Below are 17,026 nucleotides of genomic sequence, written 5' to 3' on the forward strand. Positions count from 1 at the left end.
CCTAACTGGTATAAATCAAGCTGCAGCCAATGATCCCATAAAGTTTTCAAGGCCAGAGACAAACAGAGGTGGTTGGCTATTGCCTGTCTCTGCATGGCAACTCTGGACTTCCTCGGAGGTCTCCCATCCAAGTACTAACCAGGGCCGACCATGCTTAGCTTCTGAGACCTGATGAATTCAGGGTAGCCAGAGCTATCCATTCCTGTTGAGAGTTGAATTCCCTGAGGACATGTGAGGGACCGTGGTGCTTGGAGAAGAAGAATTCTCCACCTACAAACAGTTTTCCTGACATAAAATGGTCCCATCAGCTTCATATGTCCCATTGGAGGCTGCTAGTAGACTGAGTGTTCATAGGTTTCCCCAGCCTAGAAAAGTTTCCCCAGTCTATTCTAGATCAGGAAAGCAGCATGGGGGCGAGTTGAAGCCCCTTCTTCCGGCACACATTTTCCCCATTTTGTGTGTTTAATTATTAAGCAGGGCATGTCCTCTAAACATAGGGGTTGAGGTCCCCTGAAGGTTGCCATTCCTGTGACTGTTGATCCCTAAAGCTTTTGTGGGTGGGGCCTGGGGAGGGGAGATAGGGTTTCCAGCCTATCTCAGGTGGGGCCTGGAGTTCTCCTGAAATTACAACTGAAACGGTTATCAGTCCCCCTAGAGGAAATAGTTGATTTTTAGGGGACAGAACTTGGCGTTTTATCCCGATGAGGCCTCTCCTCACCCTGAATTTCCCAGCATGGAGTTGAAAATCCAGAACAAGACAAGCTTTCATGGCAGCCATTTTGTAAAACCCCAAAAGTGGGGTGGGGAGGAAAACAGTTGCATTTTTGTGCAGCATTTTGTTTTTTTCAAAGACAGGCTTTGGTCACTCCTGTCAGGGCGGGTGAGTTTGTGTGTAGGTGGAAGAAATTCTGCGTTGACATTTTAAGTATCACTTTGTTTTGTTGAACTGGCCTCATAAATCATTCCAGGCAATTCTCGGAACAAGGCAAGGGGACCTCTGCGAATCACAAGCGACTCAAACAGAAGGCAAGCATGTGGGGCGGTCATGGAAGGGACAGACCAAAAACTAGTCTGGAGCCCAGGAGTGGAGTAATAATTTTCCTTCATACAAATGGAGTTATTTTTGGCAGCCCTCTCTTCTGATTTGCCAGTGGAGGGACCTCCCATGATGCCTGGTGGAATTCTGGAAAGTTTAGGAAAGGGAAGGAGGCACCGGAGGGGGGTGGGTGGGAAGGGCAGCATTTGGTTGTTGCTTTATTATGATGGTTTAGATAAATGAGTAAGCAGAGTTCTCATATTCAGATTGCTTCGGGTACCAAAAGCAGAAACAGAACTTTGCTGAGTAAGGAAGACGCTGCCACAGGCAGGCTGCCACAAAAGGGTATCGGTTTCTCAGGAGGGGAAGAAATGCTGAGTCTGTTCCCCAGTCTGAAAAACACTGTCCTGCCTTGTGACTGGTGTCTTGAGAAGGTGAAGACCAGCCCCAGGCCATTTGTGCATGCCCTACCTACCCACAGCTGTTTGCTTCGCAGTGGGGTTTTCCAACAGTTTGTTGTTTACACAGGGATTCTCCTCCTGTGAAGTGCCTCTAGCTAAGCTGGGCTGAATGGAGCAGTCGCTATCCTCCGCCATTTTGCCCACCTGTCATTTCATTGTTGGGAAGCTTGCCTGCCACCTCCCCCCCCCCCACACACACACATACAAACACTCCCTCTTTGGTTTAGCATTACTTGGCTCGACCATGTCAGTTTCTCAAAAGTGAAAGACCTTCAGTGTTAATTTTTCTTAAAAAATTAAAAGCTTTGCTGATTGTTCTGAAATGGTGGCCCAAAGAGAGGGAGGAATTGTCATTGGATGGGTGAGGAAAGGCAGAGACCATTGAAGCAGACCATTGTTCCATGGAGGTCAGTGTTGTTTGTACAGACCAGCAGCATTGCAGGGTCTTGGATAATGTCTTTCACGTCGCCTTCTTCAACTGGATATGCCAGGAATTGAACCTGGGATGTTCTGCATACCAAGCAGTTTCTCTACCACTGAGCTGCAGCCCCGCCCCATTATGGATCACATTAAATTGCCATTTTATTTCTGTCTTTCCTGTTGAAATGTTGAACTGTGGATCACACCACACCTGGATTTCAACCCTGCTCCTTGGCCTTCCTCTCCCTGTGTGCCTTCCAGTTTATTTCACACACCTGTTAAACCACGATTCCATCCCACACATTCTCCTGAACTGCGTATTATACCAAAAACTCCGATCCAGCCTGTTATCCCAAGCTATAGACCCTATGATTGATTATGCTGAATCAGATAAAGTAGTTATGCTTTTAAATTGTCAGGATTTTCATTGTTGCCTTATAGTGGCAAAGTTTTTGTCAGAAGTTTGTAAACTGAATGTATGACAAACGCGAAGTTTTTTACTATTCACTTTTTAACTGGAACTGTATTTTTATACTATCGTGTATATGCCAATAAAGGCTTATTGAATTGAATTGCACCTGTTAAACCTGATCTCAATGTAAGCAAATGGTGGTTGTAGTTACCTGCCATCACATGTATAGGCGATGGTCAATAATGGAGCTCTGTTTATATCAGAAGTATTATTATTATTATTATTGAATTTATATACCGCCCACCCCCGGAGGGCTGTGGGCAGTGTACAATATAAAATAACATAACATAACAAGAAAAGCACAAACATAATCCCAAATATAAATATATTCCAACAGGTGTATTTAGGTTTACCTTTTACAGTGTATTCACGGTGTGTTTTATTAGGGTGACAATTTATTTAGACCAATGCACTCAAAAGAGGGACAAAGGGGATGAGCATTCGACCTAATCTGCATATGCTAATTTGTATTCACATATGTAAATGTTCACATAATTCTTATAATTTAAAAAATGCAACTCACCATAGTGCTAGCTGTGGCATTCATAAGCCAACTGTGGATAGGGAAATTTTAAGGCCCCTGCTCTGCCTTCTGGTGGCTCATCACCTTGAATTCCCCCCCCCCCCCCCCAAGCCATTAGCAGCCCCTCATCCAGCTTCAAGTCCCAACAGGTACTTTGTAGCTATGTTTGTCAGCTCAAGGTTTGGAAATATCTTGGAAAATCAAGGTTTAAATCAGTTTGACCTACTCTTTAGCTGAGCCAGTAAATGGACACCAGGCAACCCATTCAGTACAGTTGAGAAGATAATCCAACTTCCTCTTGTTTCTCCTAAATAACCTGCATTAAGTTTGCCTGAAGATGGGGCTACCTGTTAGGAGATGAGTTCCCAAATCTGTGCTTACTAGAGGAAGGCAGAGGAGAATATTCCTATAGAACCATTAACAGAACAAGTTGCATAATCATTCTCCCTTTCTGAGCCCCCCACCCCCAAATCTCTTCTTGGCCTTTCCCACAGTGGCTGAGGGTTTTTGTTTCTGGCTTATAACTCAGCTTTAAATGAACCAGTGAAAAATAGTCTAAGTTAGAGTTGAGAGAGACTTTCTAGAGAGAAGGTGAGGCATCTCCGCTCATCCACAGAATCCTCTTCTGTAAATCCAAGAGTCCTAGAGTTGGAAGGGACCTTACAGGCAGTGTAGTCCAAACCTCTTCTCGATGCAACAAATCTAGAGCTAGAGTATTCCTTACCACATAGGGTTGCTAACTTCCAGGTGGAGCCTAAAACTCTCCTGGAATTACAACTGATCTTCAGCTCTGTTCACCTAGAGGACACGGCAGCCATATGGAAAAGCAGCATCTGAAATGGTGTCCCCAGGCACCTGGATGCTCTGACCTGGATGGCCCAGCTAGGCCAGTCTTGTAAGTTCTTGGAAGCAGTGCAAGCTTTACTTACAGGCTTGGTGGGCTGAAGCCCAGGGCCTCAAAATCTAGGGGACTCTGGCTGTATAATATTTTGACCTGGATATTTTGGAGCTGGAGCCTGGGGAGGGTGGAGCTTGGGGAAGGAAGGAACTTCAGTTGGATGTAATACCATAGAGTCCACTTCCAAAGCTGCCAATTTCTCCAAGTGAACTGATCTCTGTTGCCTGAAGATGAGTTGCAAGAGTGGGAGATTTCTAGCTACCCCCTGAAGGCAGGCAACTCTGGTTGCCACACAGACTCAAACAATGGCAAACCCCCTCTGTTTGTCCCTTGCCTTGAAACTGTACGGAGTGGCTGTAAGTTGGCCATGACTTGACTGCCTTTTTCCACCACCAAACTACACATGAAAGACCTCTCACCTCTCTTGCACTTTCTCCTGCATAGGGATGCCAGCCTCTCGGTGAGACCTGGGGATCCAATTACAGCCCATCTCCAGACTACAGAGATCAATTTCCCTGGAGAAAATGGCTGCTCTGGAGGGTGGACTCCGTGGCTCCCTAGGCTCCACCCTCAAATCTTTAGCAGTTTCCCAACCCTACACCCCCTATCCCCTACCAGTGGTAAGGGGGGACCTGGCAACCCTACTCCCATCTCAAATTAGAGAAACAGTTGTTAGTGATTCCCATTTCCTTCCCTTTCTGTCCCCATTTCCTCCTATATTCACAAGTGAGCCTGCATTGCCCAGTATTTATTTTTGTCAGCAAGGATTGAATTTGAGATCAAAACAGGCATAACAAAGCCCCCGCCCCCACTCCTCAAGGGAAGCGATGGTGAGCTTGCAATGCCAACAGTATTTACTATGGCAAAAGAAAGCTTTGACCTCAGCAGAAACGGGCCATGCCAGGCTAGCTGACCTGGGCGCTTTCCCAGGGAGTGGGGGCAGCTGTGCTTATTGCTGAGAGCAGCAGTTTCTCCTCCTGCCCTCTGTTTGCTTTCGAAACCTTTGGATGAAAAATGAGCCTCAAGTGATGCAGGGCGCTGCAGCGTTCCCAGTGATTTACCAAGAACTTTGCTCTGACAAAGTCTTTCCACTTATCCAGACCAGGAGGAGGGGGAGGCGCGAGAACTGTAAACTGGCAGGAGGATTGGAACCATATGTTCCCAACGTTCGCTCAGAGGGCCAAGCTGAGCTATTCTGCCAACGTCTGCACAACGGTTGTGCAGGGGAGGGCTCGCTTTGGCCAGCTTCAGATTGGCTACCTGCGAGACACGGAGGTTTTCCACTTGCATGATCCACTCTCTCATGCAGGAGCAGACTGGCCTTTAAATGTCCAGGGACAGCTCCTAGAGAGGCTCTGCCCTTCGGAACTGCCGGTCACCAGGAACAAGCACAACCAAGCTCCGGTATCTCTGCCAGTTCCACGTGGGCCACTTGGCATGGGTCCTTCCCCAGGGTTGACGATTGGGGAGGAGCTGTGGCTTCACTGGTTAAATTTCTGCCTGTCATACAGGTCTTAAAGGCAGAGGAAGAAGGAAGGGAAGAGGTACCACTGGATTCAGGGGGAAGGCACTTCCTGGTCTGGACGCCGAGCATCTTTAATAGAAGGAAGTGACATCAGCACACCCAGGCTATGAACATTTTCCAATAGTTTCCTATCATAGCATGCTATAAAGTCACATATTGTAGGGGGTCCATGTTGTGCTAAGCTGCCTTAACTGTCAGCTAAATTTCTCCTCAAAAGCCTGTTCTTTGTAGCTGCCATGCTTGTCCTAGAAAGGCACTGATAAGGACAATCTGTTCTTGACAAAGGCTGCTTCTCAGTCCCTTCATTAGATCGCTGTGCTCTGGAACCAAAAGCTTGAGTTCCCCTCCCAAACGCCTGCTTGTTATCCTTTTTTAAAATAATAATATTTGCACTTCTGTCCTCAAGCTCCTGTTTTTGCCCAGCAGTTCAAAAACTTTTGTGTGTGAAAAGACAAGCCTGCTTCCACTAATTTCTCATTACCAGGAGAGATTGGAGCCAACTGGAAGAGCTTGAGAGATACATAAATAATTAGTTGGCTTGAAAGCTGCATAAATAATTAGTTGATTTAAATGGAGCTGTTGGTCCAGAGTTCAGAGATGATTAAAGAAGGGCCTGGGAAGGCCTCGTGCATATTCTCTAGAGCAAAAATACTCTGGAAATTCAGGGTAAGGGAGCAATTTAACGTGATGGGTGGCTTTATAAGGTTCCTTCATCCAAGTTAGGAAGGTTTTAGTAGACTAGTTGGTGGGGGATGGGTCTGCCAACAGCTGTTAGCCCTGACAAGGAACCTCCATATGCAAAGGCAGTGTACCTTTAAATGACCAGCAGCTGGAATCTACCACAGAGATGGATTGCCAAGCTTGATGCATTTAGAAGCTTCCCAGAGACAGGCTGTTAGGGGAAAGTCTGCATATTAACATTGCAAAGATTCGCTGGGAGATCTGACCCAGCTGGGATTGGAAAGGGGCATAGCCCTGCAAACCCCCAGCATACTCTGCATCTGCTCAGCGAGGATCCTGTGTGCTTTCCAGAGGCCTTTCTTGGGCTCTAGTTGACAATTTCTCTCATTTTCACTTGCTGTTTATTAGCTGTGTTCTCATGGTGAATGCTGTCACATTTGAATAGGATTCCCTTCTGGTGTGCTTACAAGGAGATCTCTGTGCATTCAAATAAACTGCTTAACCATCCTCAAGGGCATAACTGAAATAATGTTAAATTAGCTGCATTTACTCATATCCTGAAAGTGGGCAGATCAAAGCAAAGGGCAAAGGACAGGAGGAATAGCATGAGCTTTAAGAATTGTGAGACTGGAATGCATAACAAAGGGTAGGAAGGTGGGAATTGTTTTATACATGTCTATTGTCAACCAGCAAGGATACAGATGGTGGGCTTATACAACCAACACCTTTGATTGTTGGGAGATACAGGTTGCGTATGTTTTTACTTTTCAAGGCAAGGCTGGCTAACACATGGTTGATCATTCATACAGAACAGGGGTTCCAAACTATGGCTTTCCAGATGTTGGTGGGCTACAATTCCCATCAGCCCCTGCCAGTATGGCCAATTGGCAGAGCTGATGGGAATTGTAGTCCATGAACATCTGGAGGACTATAGTGAATGGCCCAGGCTAGCTTGATCTCGTCAGATCTTGGAAGCTAAATAGGGTTTGCCCTGGTTAGTATTTAGATGGGAGACCACCAAGGAGGTCCGGGGCTTCTATACAGAGGTTGGCAATGTTGAACCACCTCTAAAAACCCAAAGTGGTCACCATAAGTCAGCTGTGACTTACCAGCATTTCCACCACCTCCAATAGGGACAACCATTCCTTAGCACACCAGTACAACGGTCCATGCATAGTTGCCTGTGCCACCAGCACACCCTTTCCCAAACTGCAGTGACCACTGGAATGCTGCTGTCATTGCCCCCAGGATGGCCAACATGGTTCAAAACTCATATGCCTTTCTTTAATTTTCCTTGGCCAGCTGGGAGCATAGGTACAGACAGGTAGCAGGGAGATATGAGGGTGAGTGTCAGTGGAAGTGGATCCTACACGAAGTCTTAGGCCCTGTAAACTGCTCCACCTCAAGGTATACTCACTCCAGCCATGCCTTATGTATCTAGCCATGGCACCATCCACTCTGTAGAAGAGACATGAAACCTTCTTCCTCACACTCTTCCCACATCTGTTATCTTTCGGTTTGTCGTGTCATTTTTTCCTTTACAACATTGTGCAAGCAGACCTTTCTTTCCCACACTTTCAGGAAAACTCTGGTGTCCGGTCATCACCCTGGACTGACTGCCAGAACATCTTCATCTCTGGTTTTCCATTGTCACGCCTTGACCACCCATCTTTATCCAGCTCTATCCAGAACTTTATCCATCTTTATCCAGAACTATTCACCTCTGTTTGTCAGTTTGGCTCAGTAATTCTCCTTGTTAATTCCCTACACTGACTTCTTGCCTATTCCCAGTACCTAATCAAACTCATCATCCTTGGCCTGACACCCCTTTGTTTTCTGTACAAATACCTGTCTGCGACCTTTCCTTCACCAACCCCATCACTCTTACTCATCCAAAGGTTTCATGAAAGGAATCTATCCTGTCTTCCTACTTCCCCCTTATCCTTAGAACTGTCTCCCAGATGTGACCTCTTCCAGGCCTGAATTCAGGTCTGAATAATCCCAGGCCTAATTATATTGGTATCATAGTATTAATCTGTGTGGCAGATTCTATGCATTGTAGAATAAAAGAGGTCCCCACCTTGAGCATCTTACAATCTAAAATCTGAAGGTTAGCAAGAAAAAAAGGTGGGATAATGGAAGATCAAGTCAATGGCTTCCTGGAAATGGTGGGTTTTGAGGAGAGAATTGAAGGAAGCAGGGTAGCCAACTCCCATGTGGAAATTCCTGGACATTTGGGGGTGGTGCCTGGGGAGGGCTGAGTTTCAGGAAGAAAAGGGCACTTATTGGGGTTGTACCACTTTAAGTCTTCAATTTATCTTACAAATTTGTAAGATTGCCAGCTCCATGTTGGGAAAATGCTGGAAATTTGGGGTTAAAGCCAGGGTTTGGGGAGCAGGCAGGCATCAATGGGGAATAATGCTGCAGAGTTCACTTTCCAATACAGTTGTTTCCTTCAATGGAACTAATCTCTGAGGTCTGGAATGTTGGCCTAGTGCACAGCGGAAGGACTAGGTGCCAACTCACCCTTGCTAGAACAGGAGGTAACTGCTTGCAGTATAAGAAAAAGAAACACTCAGACAGTAGATTTAGTTCCAACAGGAATACTTTATCTCTTGTTTCTCAAAGGAACAAAAATAACAATAACTATCCACTCTCTACTCTGACAACAATCTGAGCCCGAACCTGAAGATGAAGGAGAGGTACTGAATTGGGTATGCAGTCTTCTTATATAGTTTTGTCCAGCAAATCATTAGCTAGATGATCTAATCATCCTGGCCTGTGACCTTTTCACTTCTGCTGACTGTTACATGCCAATCACTGCAGACCCAGACAGAGAGGCTCCGACCTTTACAATTCTGCTGACTGTTACATGCCAATCACTGCAGACCCAGACAGAGAGGCTCCGACCTTTACAATTCTGCTGACTGTTACATTCCAGTCATTCTAGACCAGCATATGACCACCTTGCAATTTTCAATATCCTGACATGGAAATCAACTGCAATGCTGCAAGATCTCCAGGCCCTACCTGGAAGGTGGGTGGACTATGGTATACCACTGAATTTTCTGTCTGAAGCTGCCATTTCCTCCAAGGAAAGTGATCTCTGTGGTCTAGCAAACAATTGTAATTGCTGGTGAAGGCCAGGCCTTACTCTGAGGATGAGAATCCTACAGACTCTAGATTCTAGAAGGAAATGACAGGTCAGCATGGTATAATACTTAAGAGCAGGTGGATTCTAATCTAAAGAAGTGGGTTTAATTCCCTGCTCCTCAACATTAGCAGCAGACTCTTATCTGGTGAACTGGATTTGTTTCTCCATTCCTCCACATGAAGCCTGATGGGTGACCTTGGGCCAGTCGCAGTCCTCTCAGAACTCTCTCAGTTCCATCTACCTCACATGGTGCCTGTTGTGGGGAGAGGAAGGGAAGGAGTTTGGAAGCTGCTTTGAGACTCCTTACAGGAGAAGAAGGCAGGGTATGAATCCAAACTGTTTTCCCATTCTTCTTCTTCCAGTTAAGCATGTCACCGAATTAAATTCTGCAATTTTCTTTTGCTCCACACATGATTCCTTCCTTCCAGCCTTTTCAGTATCCACCGCAGAGATTCCTCAAGAAGGTAATACTTTAATACTTCAAGGTCTTTTACACCTTGAAATAATGGGCACTGGTTTCCTCCCGGCTCTTGAATCCACTCATTTCCATTTTTCCTTACTCATTTTACACAGTTCTTCCGTGAGACGCACCAACTTTTAAATAAGTGGTTCATTCTCCAAGCGTGCTTTTTTTCTGCATTCCAGTTTATGAATGAAAATATTCCCTGGCCTGCGCCTTAGCAATGGGAGGAGTGGAGAGTAAATCTGAAAACACCACAATCCAAGCCATGTGGCTCTATTTGTCAGCCAGGGAAAGAGAAGGTCTGGAAGACTGTGGAGAGGATGAGCAAAATCAGATGCCAATCCCACATGTATCAGCATCCCATCATCTCCCGTGCATCCTGGGAATCAAGGCCTGAATCCAGCAGGTCTTACTCATGAGTAAGTGCATTTAGGGTCACTGCCTTGACCATGTGGTTCGGTAGTTCCCGGTGGCCAATACAACTACAAGAGATGGGGGCTCAGCCACATGGTCACATGAATCATGGTTTCCGTGACGTTTTTCAATTTGTGTACTCAAGTTTGTTCCGCTCAGCTGCCCTCGGGGGCATGAAGCAGCTGTCCCGGGATGCCCTTGTGTGTGACTCTTTCTCATCACCTGCCCGGGATTTATCAGGAAAATATTTGTGGCTGAAAAATTGGGAGGGATGGCCCCATTCCAAGTCCTGCGGTCTGGTCCAGAGGATGACAAGAGCTTGTATTAAGAATTTAAACACACTGGAATTGGCTTGGTGCCTGAAGAAAAACTTTTCAGCCAGAATATTTTGCGCCTCTCTGGCCAATTGTACAACTTATCACAAACTTGTCACTGTGTGAAAATGCAAGAAGATCAATGACTGAATAGCCTTGATCCTCTAACTGTGCAACTCTGTTATTTGAAGTTTTTTAAAAATAGACTCTCTCAACCCCACCTACCTCACAAGGCGTATGTTGTGGGGAGAAGAATGGAAAGGAGTTTGTAAGCCGCCTCAATTCTTCTTACAGGAGAGAATAGGGGGTGGGGTATAAAACCAAACCCCTCTTCTTCTTTTCTTGCCTCCCAGCACTGGTATTTAAAGGAGGCGCCCTTTTGTCATCTGAGCTAGTAGAATGAAACCTGTCTAATCCCCTCGTAAAGCTATCAATGCTACCGGCCCTACAGCTTATGCAAGGGATGGATAACTAGTAGACTATTTTTGTGCCATTATCTAGACTCCCTTAGTTTTTATTTCACAAGTTCCCAGGCTTAGCCCTGGCACTGAAAACTGCTTCCAGGGACAGGTTGAGTTATTGGGGACATGGACCCTGTGACCTCCGGTTCAAACGAAGCCTTGACCAAATGCCTGGGAGACACCGTAGTACCCAATTAAAGCACCCAATTAAAGCCCTGACTTGCATGAGCCCAGAACAGCCTTTGCAAACGTACTGTTTAGAGGGCTCCTAGTATGAAGTCATTTCTTATCTTTCAATAGTGGTACAAAATAATGATTGTTTAACATTGGGGCAGTAACTATATCAGAGGTTAGAACTTTGTTGGGTTAGACTGTCTTTCCAGCAATTTGAAGGAACATTCAGCTTTCTTAAGGGAGGAATGAGCGGGTTGGGGAGAAGGAGGGGGACTTTGGGTAGCAACAGTGACATTACCAATTAATTTAAGTTACAATTAAAGTTGCCATCAAAGTTTGCCAAGAAATGTGGAGGTTCTTGTTGTAGCAAAACATCTAAAAAATGTTGAGAGAACATAGAAGAGTTTTCATAAAGACGAAAAGTGATTTGGCTTGTTGAACTAAACTAAATAATGCAGAATTCTATTCTCAACAGTAGCCTTAAGATGGTGGCACTATTGTATATTCCCAGCATCCAGTATTCAGAGCCACTGACTGTACAGGTTCTCTTTAGCTATCATGGATAATAGCTACCCTGTTTCCCCTAATATAAGACATCCCCGAAAAATAAGACATAGTAGAGGTTTTGCTGAAGTGCGAAATATAAGGCATCCCCCGAAAGTAAGACATAGCAAAGTTTTTGTTTGGAAGCATGCCCGACAAACAGAACACAGGAAAAATAAGACAACCCCTGAAAATAAGACATAGCACATCTTTGGGAGCAAAAATTAATATAAGACACTGTCTTATATTCCGGGAAACACGGTATTGATAGACTTGTCTGCCATAAATTTATATAAACCACCCTCTATTCCAGACCTGGGCATTATACGGCCCGCGGGCCACATCCGGCCCGCCGGATGACCTTGACGGGCCCCCCCTGCCGTGCTGGGGAGCAAGGCGTCTTTGAAAGCCCCGCAGAAGCCCGTTGCCTTGGCTGCCGGCTTCTGTGGGGCTTTCAAAAGCGCCTCGCCCCCCTGCCTTTTGGCCCGGCCCTCCACAATATTTTCTGTTTCTTATGCGGCCCCATGGAAAAAATAATTGCCCACCCCTGCTCTATTCTCTCCTGTAAGAAGAATCGAGGTGGCTTACAAACTCCTTTCCATTCCTGTCCCTACAACTTACACCTTGTGAGGTAGGTGGGGCTGAGAGAGTTCTGAAGAACTTAGACTAGCCCAAGGTTCCCCAGCAAACTCCTTGTGATTTTTGTTACTCTTACCAAGCTTTGTGCATGTGGTAGGCTATCAGTCTGGCTTTCAGAGGCACAGGCTTAGCATGTTCCCTGGACTTCACCCACTACCTCGTGAAAAGCATTCTGTGGGCTTCCAAGCAATACATGGTCCCTCTCTCGAGTCACATCCTCACAAGTAGTTGCCCTGTCTCTTCCCTCAGTCTTCTGCGAGAAACTGCTCTTCTTTGTGGCTATCCATTGGAGTACAGTCCTGAAGAAGAGCTTGGCTTGAAGGCTTCTGTCAGTCCCAGGACAGAAATCCTCATTGAACTAAGCAGCTAAAAAAACCCCTTCTTTGTTCATTCCAAAAGATGCTTGGCACAATAACCCATTGTGCGGGAGGCTTTAATGGAGGGCCAGCTTCTTTGCAAAGTGTAGGCCGGAGCGAAGAAGATGAAGGCGAAAAGGGGGCTGGAAAGTTTCTGTTGGATGCTGTTCAGAAGGCTTCGCCCAGCAGGAGAAAACCCAGCATGGAAAGAAAACAGTGCGAGGACTGGAAAGTGCTGACTCCGAAAGCCAACATTGGCATGAGCAGGGAGGCAGTCACTGGAGCCACCTTGCAGCTGTAACAGCAAGTGGGTTCCTCTCCACGGGCCCGGCCCTGGGCAGGCCGCTCCCTCCTCACAGCTGACGCACGAAGCACAGCACAATTTTGGCCTTGGTGAGAAAGTTTCCATAGTGACAGGGATCAGGGAAGGCTCTGCATTATTTCCCCCGGGATTATTCCAAGAACATTGTGGAGACCTGAGGAGGACACCCTTTCCACTAATTGCCGAATGTATTGAGTGAAGCAAAATGAGTACTTGTGATTCTCTTTATTTTATTTAGATATTTATATCCCGTTTTTTTATCCATGGTGGAGACCTGGAGCAGCTTAAAATCTCAGCACTGGTAAACAGCAGGGGGGAGCAGGGACATGTAAATTGGCATTGCTCTGGTGTTATGACATCACTAGCACAAACCCAGAAGTGTCAATGGTTCAGGATTACACTCTAGGATTCTCTGAAACACTGTGGTTCTACCATAGGGTACCATAGCTCCTAGAGCGTCATCTGAATGCAGTGATGTCACCTTTAGGTTTGCACTGAAAGTGATGGTGTAGCATCAGAGCAAGACTGATTTCCCCCTCCCCATTTTTTTACCCTGTTGCCCTGCTCAGCGGCAGTGGGGAACAGAGACTGCTGTGTGAGGAGGTCTCTGGTGAAAGAAGGAGGCTTGGTGGCACTACTTACAACATTGTTCTCTCCATCCTCCATTAAATTCTCACATCAACTAAATAAAGTAAGCACATAAAAAATGTAAGAGCCTGCTTGTTCAAACCAATAGTCTATCTAGCCCAGCATTCTCTTTCACACAGCTGCCAACCAGTTGCCTAGAGGCCCTGACAGAAAAGTTGGATTTCTAGAAGTACCAGCAGGAGTTTCATAGAGGTAGGGTTGGGAGCGGTGACCTGCATGCCTTGTGCGATGATGTCACTTCTGGATTAATGCTGGTGGGCCAGGGCAGCCGTGGCATTGCAGCCAGGCACCCAGCCATTTGGATGGGGCTGATAGTCTTTATACACCTGAAGGTGCTGTGCTCTTGTTGAAGTGATGACGTGTAGGCAGCGCATTGGATCGCAGACAGGACTTATTCCCACACACCTGCATGCAAATACATCATGTATGAAGTACAACTACATGACTGATTTAGGCTGTGGATTTCTCAGGATAGTGACCCCCTGCCCTTGTATCACAGCCCCAATCAAAACCAAGGTCCTACTGTGTTCTTATGGGATGAGAGTAGGCTATAAATAAAGGGAATTAGTGCCAACCAGATTTTCTGAACTTGAATATCAAGCGGGAAACTTTAAAGAGAAGTATTTGTGCCTCATCAGGATATCTGTGGGATGCACTTCATTCACTCTTGACTGGGCATATTCAATGGAGCTAAGCTTAGCTCCAATTGCCAGAGAGCCATGGAATGAAACCTCCTGCTGTTGATCTTCAAATAAGTCTAACTCACATTTGGCCCCACTCCCTCCCTGTCACTGAGTAGGAGCCGGGTATCACTACAGTGCCTCATGGCAAGAAGCAAACATAAGCCAGATCTTGATGTCTCTCCTTTGACTGAGGTCATTGAGTAGCCGCTGAAAGACCTCTGACCCCTAACTATCTTATCAGATGAAGTTTCCCTGTTTGAACTCCTTCAGGAGAACTCTGGCTGTGTTAGAAATTTGTTAACATGCTCAAAGGAGAGATAAAGACATGACTGACATCACGATAATGATTCAAGATAGGAACTCTGGAATGGTAAACCTTCTTTATTGTTGTTGTTGTTGTGCCACTAAGTCACAGCTGAGTTATGGCGGCCCAGTGGGGTTTTCAACAGAAAAGACATTCAGAGGTGGTTTGCCATTGCCTGTCTCTGTGTCATGACCCAGGTGTTCCTTGGTGGTCTTCCATCAAAGTATTCAATGGGGCTAACCATGCTTAGCTTCAGAGATTTGGTGTGATCAGGATGGAGTTGTGTGTGCGTGTGTGTTTATCTGGAGCTCCACGAAGGAGCTTTTAGTGCTCAAATCCAATTCCATTATGCTGGGAACAGAATTCTGGAGTAAGAGAGCAATCTTAAACAGGTCTACTCAGAGATTATTCAATGGGGCTTACTACCAGGAAAGTATCTTTAAGAGTGTAGCCAAAATGGGTCTTAGCCTGTGATTTATCAAGTCAATTTTTTAAAAAAATCATGTCAATTATCATTCAAACAATGTGTCACTCTTTGAAACAATAGAAGTGGAGGAGACAACACACATGAACTCATGGAGCTGCCTTAAGTTAAATTAGATTCTTGGCCCATCAAAGTCAGTACAGTTATACCTTCCATGTTGCTGGCACCCCCCGCGATCTGGAAAACCACATAAATTGTTTTGGCCTTCCCTTCATACCAGAGAAAAAGTCTGATTTTTTTTCTTTTTCTTCTATTTTAAAGTTTAAAAAGAAATTATGTATGGTATTAAAAGATACAATATGATGATGTTATATTATTATTATTTATTAAATTTAATAGACTGCCCACCCTCGAAGGGCTCTGTATACAGTATACATATACAATATACATATTGTATACGTATACAATAGCATACATATACTTTATGCCTTTCTGAGTTTCTAAACTGGCCTTCCTGTGTCATCTGCAGCTTCTGCAAACTCCCCCCCCCCCCCAAATCCCACATAGTGGGTTGAATCAAAATGACTTTTCTGTTGGTCAAAAAGAAAGGAAAGGTTCTCTGTTGATCACCAAAAAGGGTCCCTTGAGGATCATCTGATCAACATAAACAAGAGCCATATGAGACAGCTGAAGTAAGAAAGAAAAGTGTGTGTGATTGGATGAAACAGTTGGCTGGATTCAACCCATAATACCTGTAAAAATGTCTGCATGCTCTTCAGGGCACAAAGAAATGAAATAAGTTCATTAGGTTCAAGAATCCATAGCTTTCTGCTAAGCAACTCAGCTATTCCAAGAAGACACATCACCATGGAGTGTGATATATTTCCAATGTAGTCTTTAGGCAATGTGTTAAGTACCAATAATGAAGATGGTGTGGTTGTTTAGCTGGGCACCGGTAACTCAACCTAATGATTTCCATGGCTGAGTAAACATGAAAGAGCTGAGCTTGAGAAGCTGAAATCTCTGATTTGAGTCAGGGAGGTATGCCAGGGTTTTACAGGAGCTGGCCTATAAAATTTCGCAACCGATTTTGTTTACAAGGCCCCGTTCCCATTTTTGGAGAAGCCGGTCCTTTTGCAAACTCCTCCGCACTGACAACAAACAAAACAACGCTTGTAAAAGGATGAGAGGAGAAGGCTGCCTAGTTCCCACAATCGGATCATGGAACTTAGCAAGTGATTTAAAAATATATATATTAATGAACATAATAAAGGCAGAAGAAACGTATATTTAAAAAGGCAAAGATGGGGTTCCTAACTACATAGCTGCCATATAAAGCTAATAAGGGTTGTCAGCTCCAGGTTGGGGAATTCTTGGAGAATTAGAGCAGAGTCCGGGGAACAGAATTTGGATAGCAGAGGAAGCTCGTCAAGGATGTGGTGCCACTGAATCCATCCTTCGAAGGTGCCGTTTCCGTCACTGGAATCGATCTCTCTAGTTTGTAGATTAGGTTGGCAACCCTAAATGCTAAAACGGGTAGGGATAGTTGCAAAGGAAGAAGAAGAGTTTGGATTTATATTCCATCTTTCTCTCCTGTAAGGAGACTCAAGGTTGCTTACAAGCTCCTTTCCCTTCCTCTCCCCACAACATATACCTTGTGAAGTAGGTGGGGTTGAGAGAGTTCCGAAGAATTGTGACTAGCTCAAGGTCACCCAGCAGGAATGTAGGAATGCAGAAACACATCTGGTTCACCAGATAAGCCTCCGCCACTCAGGTGGAGGAGTGGGGAATCAAGCCCAGTTCTCCAGATTAGAATCCACCTGCTCTTAATGACTACACCGCACTGGCAAAGGAGAAGCAATGAATGAAAGCTGTGTTTAACCCTCTCCCCATTTGCAATTATTCTTTCTTGAATCTTCTTCTCCAGGCCAGTTATTTCCCTGAGCCCAAACTGGACATTACAGCAAGTATGTGGCCTTTACCAGCACGTGTTCCTTCCTCTCCTCTCTCCCTACAATACAAAACATGCAACAGTACGTCTTCATCCTCTGTGGTGCTTACTCTGTTTCACTGGCTTATGGAATCCGATAGTACGATGACATCATGTGACA

Source organism: Sphaerodactylus townsendi, linkage group LG12 (assembly GCF_021028975.2).
Source record: "Sphaerodactylus townsendi isolate TG3544 linkage group LG12, MPM_Stown_v2.3, whole genome shotgun sequence".
Lineage (NCBI taxonomy): Eukaryota > Metazoa > Chordata > Lepidosauria > Squamata > Sphaerodactylidae > Sphaerodactylus > Sphaerodactylus townsendi.